Source organism: Uloborus diversus, chromosome 2 (assembly GCF_026930045.1).
Source record: "Uloborus diversus isolate 005 chromosome 2, Udiv.v.3.1, whole genome shotgun sequence".
Lineage (NCBI taxonomy): Eukaryota > Metazoa > Arthropoda > Arachnida > Araneae > Uloboridae > Uloborus > Uloborus diversus.
Window position 1 is genome coordinate 123,122,427 of NC_072732.1, and position 9,380 is coordinate 123,131,806.

Consider the following 9,380-nt stretch of genomic DNA (forward strand, 5'->3'; position numbering starts at 1 on the left):
ATTAAGTTTAAATTAATGACCTTACCATTTTGGTATATTGTATGAACTATATTATTTTGAACACCTATTGTATGAACTATATTATGTTTAAAAATGTAAAAGTAATTAATATCTACAATTTTTTGAAGAATAAAAAAAAAACAAAAAAATCTCTAAAGAAACCCGACTTTTTGATTAAAAAATAAAAAAATCACAAACCCTGATTGAAAGTAATCAGGGGTGTGCTTTGTCAGAGTTAAAATCTAAAACATTTAAAAACTTAAAATGGTCTAACAGTATCAGTCCTTCCATTGGTGTTGTGAAAGTGAACTGGCACCAAAGCAGAATACGACTAAATTTGCGACGTACGTCGCAGAACAGATGTCTAACCTGCAGAACATTTCTGTTCAAATGTAGGAGGAAAACTCAAATGTGGGAAGAGGATTTTCTGCAGAAATTTTACAGATTTCTGGGGAATTTCTGCAGAAACTGCAGATTTTCTGAAAATATCTTCCAACTCGAGATAAAATTTTCTTTAATTTTCAGATTTCTTTCAACTAGAAAAAAAATCTAAAATTCTCGGAAATTACGAAAATTCGGTGGAAAGCACGCGAAAAATGTTGAATTCGATAAGTCATCAGCAGGAACTTTAGATTTACTTCGAAATTAAAGAAATCGGCAGAATTTGTGCAAAGTTCTAACCTGAGTTGGGAGATATTTGTAGAAAATCGGCTGTTTCTGCAGAAATTTCGTATTTTAAATCTGAAAAGATCCTGATTTTTCTAGCACGTTTTCGGTTCCCCTTTTCCTTTTTCCGAATCGACCTTTCATCCACTGCCTTCATAAACATACTGTTACAAATCCTGTAAATAGTAATTATTGTAGTAACGTAACCCGTAAATAGTTTCCCGTAATGAATATACAACCCCTTTTTCATACGGCTAAAGTATACGACCCCTATTTCCTTTTTGTTCATTGATAAAATTTGATAACGGTCTACTACTTTACAGAAGCGTGTGGAATATTTGAGAAATTTCTTTTCGGTGTCTATATAAGCCGTTGCGATGGATAAACAGGGGAGTTTCGATTGAGGATTTCGAACTGAGAGTGTGTATTTGCTCTGTTTATAGCGAGGCATTTCGCTGTGTTGTTTTCGTATTTGGAAGTAAATACGTGTGTAAACGTTGAGTTTACGGTGTTGTGTGATAATTACTTAATTGCTGATGAATAATTTAGCAGTTGTTGAAGATCTTTCCTGTACATAGTGTAAATAAATTTCCTGTGTTTTTATCAAGAACTGTGTCTTCATTTCAAGAAAGTGGAAGTCGCACCGAATCCGTTACAATACGTATGTTTTGGGAACATGCCAACATTGAAACACGTCCATCGCTGAAAGTTGCCTGTGATGTTCGAGATTTCAAACCCTTTGCATCCTGAAAATATTTCTACTGTTTAAAAAAGCTTTCAAGTATTTCGACTTGTACTCCCCCAACCTTGCGTACTACAACGTTCCAAGAATGTGCATTCGAAATGAGCTCAGATTATTAGTTTTCAGATCTAAATTTGCAGAAACAAAGAAGAAAGTCATTCAAAGATAAACAATCCTACATTGATGTTATGCCAACATAAATTTTGACATTATTTATCAGAGGTTGCTTCTCAGTCGTTAACTTAAAAGCTTGAATTGACTGATGGAAGAAAGAAGAAAACACTTCAAAATTAATTGCTACATTTCTTTCCCATCAAAATTCTTGCGATTTGAAACTTTATTCGAAGTTTTTCTTGTAACTGCTAAAGATTCATCATTAAACAAACGTGTTCACAATTTCAAATACATTAATTTGAAAAAGATACATATTTTTTAAAGCATTATCATTAAAATAAAAGCGAGAAATAAGTTCTTGAATATTTTTAAATGCCATATGTTGTTTCTTAAGACACTTTCATAATTATTCATCGATCTATACAGCTGTCGATTTTTATGATGGGCTGCGAAAATAATGATTCATTAGGCTAGAAAAACACGTTTCGTAGCAAAGATTATTGATCTCAAGCCGCTGGGATGAACAAAGAAAAGTGGAAAAGGACCTTCAGTAAAAATTTTATTAGCATTTATACGTTTGAGCAAGAGTCCAACATATGAAAAAGTTTCTGTACGAACAATAACGGAATCGTGAAGTCTTAAATTGAAGTATTAGAATACTTTTGAACAAACTTCAAGTTTGAATTTAAAATCATATAATTTGCAACAGGGTCCAACAAATCCTGGTCACCAGTTCGCTCGAGCGACTAAAAATATACATTGGTGACAAGTTCTTACAGTACAAAATTTTTTCAAAAGCCATGTTAGGTGCCTCGTTTTGCTGGCAAAACGATATTTTTGCTAGGACAGTGCCCCCCCCCCCCTATTTTATTTATTTGGATTTCAAAAAAATAAATAAATAAATAAAAATAAAAAAACAATGTAATATGTTTGTGCATAGTGCAATTAAGACGTAAATTAGAATATTACTTCGATATTTTATTTAGTTAAAACAATTTTAAATAATTCTCGGACAGTAACTCTAAATTGATTGGCTTAAAACTTGTTTTTGCCATGCAATGTTGGGGGGGGAAAAGTTTTTTCTGATGTTAAAAGTTCAATTGAAATTAATAAGATTAAACAATTTTGTGCATAATTATTTTCACAATAAAAGGTTCAATATGAGTTGTGTTTTTTTTTTCCCCCACTTATAATACATACTAATTATAGTTTGTTTCACTTTAAATTTCCTATTGTACTGATAGCACAATAAAACTGGTATTACTTCTGTTAAAAACTATCTGAATGCTGTTTCATCACTATCGCAGCCAGAACTCGCCTTCGCAGGGATGTGGGGAGGCTCTTTCGCCATCCTTACATGAATTTAAAATACCATAGGATTGGAAAATTGTGTACAGTGAAACTTAAGTTTGCTATTTTTATGCAAATAAGTCTATAAACATGGAATTTGTAGAAAGCTATTCCAGAAATCACAATGCTGAGCAGAAATAAGAAAAAAAAGGGGGGGGACGCTTTATAGTAGATTTTTTACAGGACTTGAAAGTTCCAAATGGGTCATTTCTTTACCCAAATTTCCAAGACAAACCCTGCAATGTTTATAATCATACGTGATTCAAGGTGCCAGTATTTGAAGCGGCAGATTCGGCAAATGAAGGCACCAATTGCTGTAGTCAATTATTTAATTAATAACTTAAAGTAAACTAAAAAATAAATAAATAAACTAAAAATAAAAAACAAAACAAGCAGTTTAAGGTAGCATACGTTGAAACAGCTCCAATTTGTAAAAAAATTGTAAAAGGATTGATTTCTCAAACACAGCAAGCAATTTCTGGCGAAGCACAAACTCGTTGTTGGCAAGTTTCCAAAAATAAGAGTTTTACTTACTGAGATATGAATTGTGAAAATGTGGTTGCGAAGGAAAAGTCTTTAATAAGTCGCTTCATTCAATGCACTAAATTCGCCGTCAGTCTTTCAAAAAGAAGTTTTTCGAAATAGTCCATTTTTTTTCTGAAGGGGGAAAAAATCGGATTTTCGGGCATACAAATAAAATCGGAGAAACTCCAGGACAAACGGCAGCAAAAAATATTTTGGCTAATTTTTTCAATGTACCTTAAAAAAAATAAATAAATCACAAAATTCAAGGATTACTTTCTTTTAATGTTTTTAAAGGTTTTCAAGTATACTTGAAAATGAAACTTTTTATTTCAAGCAATTTTCAAGGCTTTTTAAAAGCGTACGAACCGTGTAAGAGTTTCACACGAAATGGTAATTTAAAAAAAAATTACAATACATAAATTACACGTACAGAATTTAATCAACTCTTATTTAAAATATTAGGGCACAGTTATTGATAAAGCTAGCATAGCCGAATGAAGTTATTTTCAAAGTATTTTTTATCGAAAAGTAATGATTGTTCTATAACAGCAGGGCTTGGATACTGAATAGGTTATAGTAGTCTAGGCCCCCACTTTTTAGTGACCCCCAAATGACTAAAAAAAATTTAGCCAATAACCAAAATTGTACGGTTTAGCTACAGGAGTTTTCCAAAAAACTTTGGCTCAGGGCCCCCTGATACCTCAATCGGGCCCTGTATAACAGGGATGGCCAATCCATTGCAAGCCTGCCAAAATCTAACATGGTATAGTATTAAGAGTGGCACGCAATGAGCTATTAAACATTTTTCATAACTTGGGAAAATCATGTTGTGCAGAATTTCAAATATTCTTTCACGTTACATTGGGACTATATGCACTGATGTGAGATAACCCACATGGAGGAATCAGGGCGTGACTGAAATTTTTAGGGAGGGATGTTTCTGTTAAAGAAATCTGAATCTCCTTTTATGAGTCTCCAGCTCTTGCGAAGAGCCGTATCGCTCTTGGGGAGGGGGGTGACTGACAGTGGCGGATACAGCCGGTGGGCCGGTCATACTTCAGGCCTGTCTACTAACAGCAAAATGTAAATTTTGCGCAAATGTGTTTAGAATAATGCAAATTCACAAAACACAGCCTCAGCTCCTCTTAACGCATGGGCTAAAGCTTGCATGTGTAGGGAGGCAGGTCCGTCACCAAGAGGTGGGGGGGGGATTTCTGAAATAGGGCTGCCCAGGGCCTGATTACCACACAGACTGACTAGGCCTAGGCCTGGGACCCCATGTTCCTAAGGAACTCCACATTTTTCAAAGAATTGTGCATAGCATTGCAACGATGTGAAAAATACATGTATTTAAAAAAAATAATAATATTAAATTATAACTTATTAATTGGAAAAAACTTCTTTAAAGGGGAATTTTTAATCATTCTGCCAGTAACGAATTTCCTTGGTCACGATTATGAGGGGGTCCAAAGGGGATTCATAAATGCACATAAGTGATTTATACATAGTTATGTGATAAGACAAAGATACCTCCAAAAGTGCATTCGTGCTTTAAAAATGTAAATCAAACACTGCGTAGTCTTCAGGGGGCCTCCAAATTAATGTGGGCCTAGAGCCTTACTTTTAGTTAGTCGGGCCTTGGGGCTGCCAATATATTTTTAGTGGTATAATAAAAAATAAATGAATAAATTAAAAAAAAAAAAAAACAGGGAAACCTTAGCTGTCATAAAAAGTTAAAATACGTTTGGTGTCTTTGATGCTTTTATTTATAAATGACAGTTCAAATTGCTCTAAAATGCAACTTACAACAAGGGCCGACGTGAGGTCATGTCAGCTTAGTTGGAGAATAGGGGTCCGGCTCGGAATTGAACTCGTGCAGAGGATAAAATCAGGGCCTGATTACCGCACAGGCTAACTAGGCCTGGGGTCCCATCTACTTAAGGGGTCCAAATTTTTAAATACTTATGCATAACATTAAAAAATCATGTATTTTTTGAAAATAATAAATAATGATTTATTCATTGAAAACAGACCTCTTTTAAGTATTGTTAAACAATATTTTAACATTATTTTGCGTTGATTTAAAGTGACAGAATACAGAGGGGGGGGCCTCCAAATCCTTGTGGGACTTGGGCCTCACTTTCAGTTAGTCGGACCCTGAGTAAAATATCCTAATGGCGAAAGGTGCAGAAGAGGGCCTGTGAAAAATATTGACCTGTGTCATTTTCCCCCCTTGTGCTCTCGGCGACTGTTTATAACAATTGGAACAAAAGTGACAAAATATTTTTTCCGTAAAATTATTTTAAAAAATCAATTTTAAAATACCATTGAGCAGCGTGAAAGGCCCCTCAGTTTAAAAAGAAAATAAGTTGATAAAAACCAATGTCGAAAGAATTCCGGTGGTCCCCAGAACCTCTCCCCCCCCTCCTCCAAATATCATCGAAGGTCGTGTAAAATTTAAATTTTTTGCTTCAATTTTGAATAACTTCATAAGAGAACAGCCGAATCCACTCCTGCCGTAACGTGGAATTCCAGTTTTGAAAATTTGCTGGAAGAAAGCACTCGAACCTCTCCCATTTTTTTAACATTCCCAAAGATGGTCTAAAACTGTGTTTTTAAATTAACAGTATCAAAATTTTTTTGGGAAAGTGCTCCGTCCCCTTCTCTCTCTCGGCATCATCAGTGAAGAATGTTTTAAATCTAGTTTTTAGTGCTTCAATTTCGAAAATTTTCCGGGGTGAACCTCCTGAAAACTCCTTTTCCTAACATCACTGAAGGTCAGCTTGGAACTTAACTTTCGAGTAACTGCCGGTGCCCTAGTTTTTACCAAAAAAGGCTTTTAAGACTTCAATTTGAAAATTTTCTGGTTGATGGCCTCGGAATCTATCTCGACTTAAAATCACCAAAGATCTTCTAAAATTGATTTTTCAGAGCTAATATATTTTTTTAAAATTTCAGAGGAGAGCCCCCGGAACCGCTCTTCATAGCATATACTCGAAGATAATTTAAAATTCTGTTTTTGGATTTCCACTTCCGAAAAAGTGCAGCAGGAGAAACCCTGAACCTATACGCTCTCCTAACATCACCAAATATTGCCTAAAATTGAGTTTTTAAGACTACAATTTCGAAAATGTTCTGGGGGAGAGGCCCCCTGGACCCCCCTATTTCAGACTCAATGTTAATCTTTCCATTAAGTTTATATTGCTAATACTTTAATGACTCCCAGAAAGCCAGAAAGCTAAGTCCACTTTCTCTCTTTGTATTAATACATGCGTTTGAAAAAAAAAATTAAGGGGCTGCCAAACTCGTACCCGACCCCTCCCACCAGGTTTTTGACCTCGTATCGAGTCTGGGGGTCGTCAGGGTATGGCAGTACAAAAAAGGGAATGTTTATGACAGGGCCCAGTAATGTGTGTTTGTGTCGAGGGACCCGTCACGTTCTAAAAAGACGGTCCTAGTCTTTCACCCATGAACATCGCTAGATCAGTTTCATAAAACAGAGCAATTTACTTGTTATGACTGCAGAAAAGGACATACTAAACAAGCAGTGTTATCACTACGGAAATATTAAATCAAGTTCCGGGCATTATAAAAATACTTAAATGGACAATTTGCAATCACAAATTTCTCCCAAAATAAGGTTTAGCTAATACTGTATCAATTTGTTCACCATTAAAGCGTAGAAGTGTTCCTATCTGTTAAATTTCGTTTAAATAAAACATATTTGGTTGTTAAGAATAATTTCCTCATATTTAAGTGATATCCCAATCGTTAGGTAAAATTTAATATCCGTAAAAGAGCCATGGGGCCGCTACATCTCCTAATGCCAGGGCCGAAATTTTCAACCAATCCGCCACTGGTGACTGACTCCTGTTCTGGGTTTGGAAAAAGTATTTCATCTGATGGGTACTATATGAACTAAATGTTTACTAATGTACATCAAAATAATTGCAAAATGCAAAGATAACAATTCAGAGTTATAATTAATGATGCTTAATATTACAAAAGATTGCAAAAGCTTGATTTGATGACGTCAGTCAGTGGTCAGTTTGGTGAGAGTCCATAGAACATTTTCATATTATGATCAACTAACCGGTAGCGTAGCTATATTAAAATGTGTTTGGTTTGCCTACGGTTAACTGGTTTCTCTATTTCAACACACCCAATAAGATAAATATGGTCTTCTTCTAAAATCTCCAAACTCATGCTGCAGTGTATGAAGTAACAAGAGGTAGCACGTTAGTAATTAGAGGAATTCATATGAAGTACAGGCTGATTTAATCCACATCCTGTTAATCCAAGCTCTGCTTAATCCGAGGTAGCTTACTGAAAATTTTTTCCTTGATAAAGGAAATTATTTTGAAAATTTCTAAGGAATTAAGCGTAGAACAAGTGACACTAGGGTTATGTTCGATTAGAGCAACCTGTTAACCATTGACTAACCAGGCACATTCTAATAGAGCTAGCGGTTGATGAAAACTAATGAAAATAGAAAATATCCAATGAATGTTCATCTCACTAACCACCGACATCATCAATTCAACCAACCGGTCGCTCTATGCAAACACACAGGTGACTGAAGACGACAACATGCAAAAATTAATAAGTGGAGTAATGGAGATTTAATACTTTTTTGATTACTTGGAAAACACAAGAACAATGAGCGAAAGTGATTTAAAAAAAAAAAAAAAAAACAAGAAAGGTAGCAAGGCTTTTTTTATGTGGTTTCTCAAACTTATAAATGTAAGTGTTACATTTTTGCATTTGAAATTCTGTATGTTCAGTTTTTCTCCCCTTCATCCTTCTAATTTTTAGTTGGATTAAAAAAAAAAAAGTGTTTCTCCTTGATTTAGTTATTTAGTCCACATAATCCAAGTTGGTGTCAGTCCCAATCAACTCTGACTATCAGAACTCATAGAGCCCTATCAAGCCAAAGTAATGCACACAAAATTTAGTGCCACCCCTCATACAAAAATTTATACATTTTTAAAGTACAACAAAATCCTGTTACAACAAACTTCAAGGGACCAGATTTTGCTTGTGGTTTTGGGAATTTCGTTGTAATGGAACTACAGCAATGTCATTGAAATAGCGACTAAAAATGTATTTTATCGAAACAAATATTTTTTGTAAGTGGGTAGACAGGATGTTTCATTGTTCCAGGTCTATGTACTCACAGGACCATATGATAATCAGGACCTGATTACCTGAAAGGCTCGGGAAGCTTCAGTTTCACCTCAGAGTTTTCAGGGAGCCCAAAAATAACTTCAAAATTCCAGTTTATGCTTTTAAATGCATTTTCAAAGACATTGCAAACATAAGAACAAGTTCCATAAAAACTTTTGGAAAAATTTTAATAAGCAAGGACGCATTTCATAAAAAGTGGTTAAAAGCTGTTTTCAAATGTGAGTTTTGGCCCCAACCGTGTTACAATGTACTTTTATAACATCTGAATTCTGCTGGGCTGCTTTGGGAAATAATCCTTGCAGCATTCAAAAAGAGTAGAATTTTCAAAAACATTGTCCTGAAAACGAGGTGAAATGAAAACTGAGCTTCTCCTTATTTCAGAAGTTGATTGGGCCCTGGACTCGACTGGCAAGAATCTTTTTTTTCCCGTAAGTGTAGTCATGGGGGACAGAGTATCCCCAACTTTTTAATTTTTTCACTTAGCATCTTCCACTTTTAAAAATTTCAACACAAATGTCTCCTTTAATGTTAGATTTCATCAACTTATGCTTATATTTGGAAGTGAAGTTCCCTCGACCTTTTTCCCAGGACTAAACCATTACTTTCTTCATGCATTCAATAAAATATATTCTACTAGTGGTACCCTCACAGCTTTGCCCGTAGCTGAAAATTAAAAAGTCATTCGGTTTGCCTATATATTTACATATAATGGATGACGAATTTCTCGCCAATAGGCTATGTTCATTTGCTTTCCCATTCCACGTCATGATAATCTCATAATTTACTTGTCCATCTT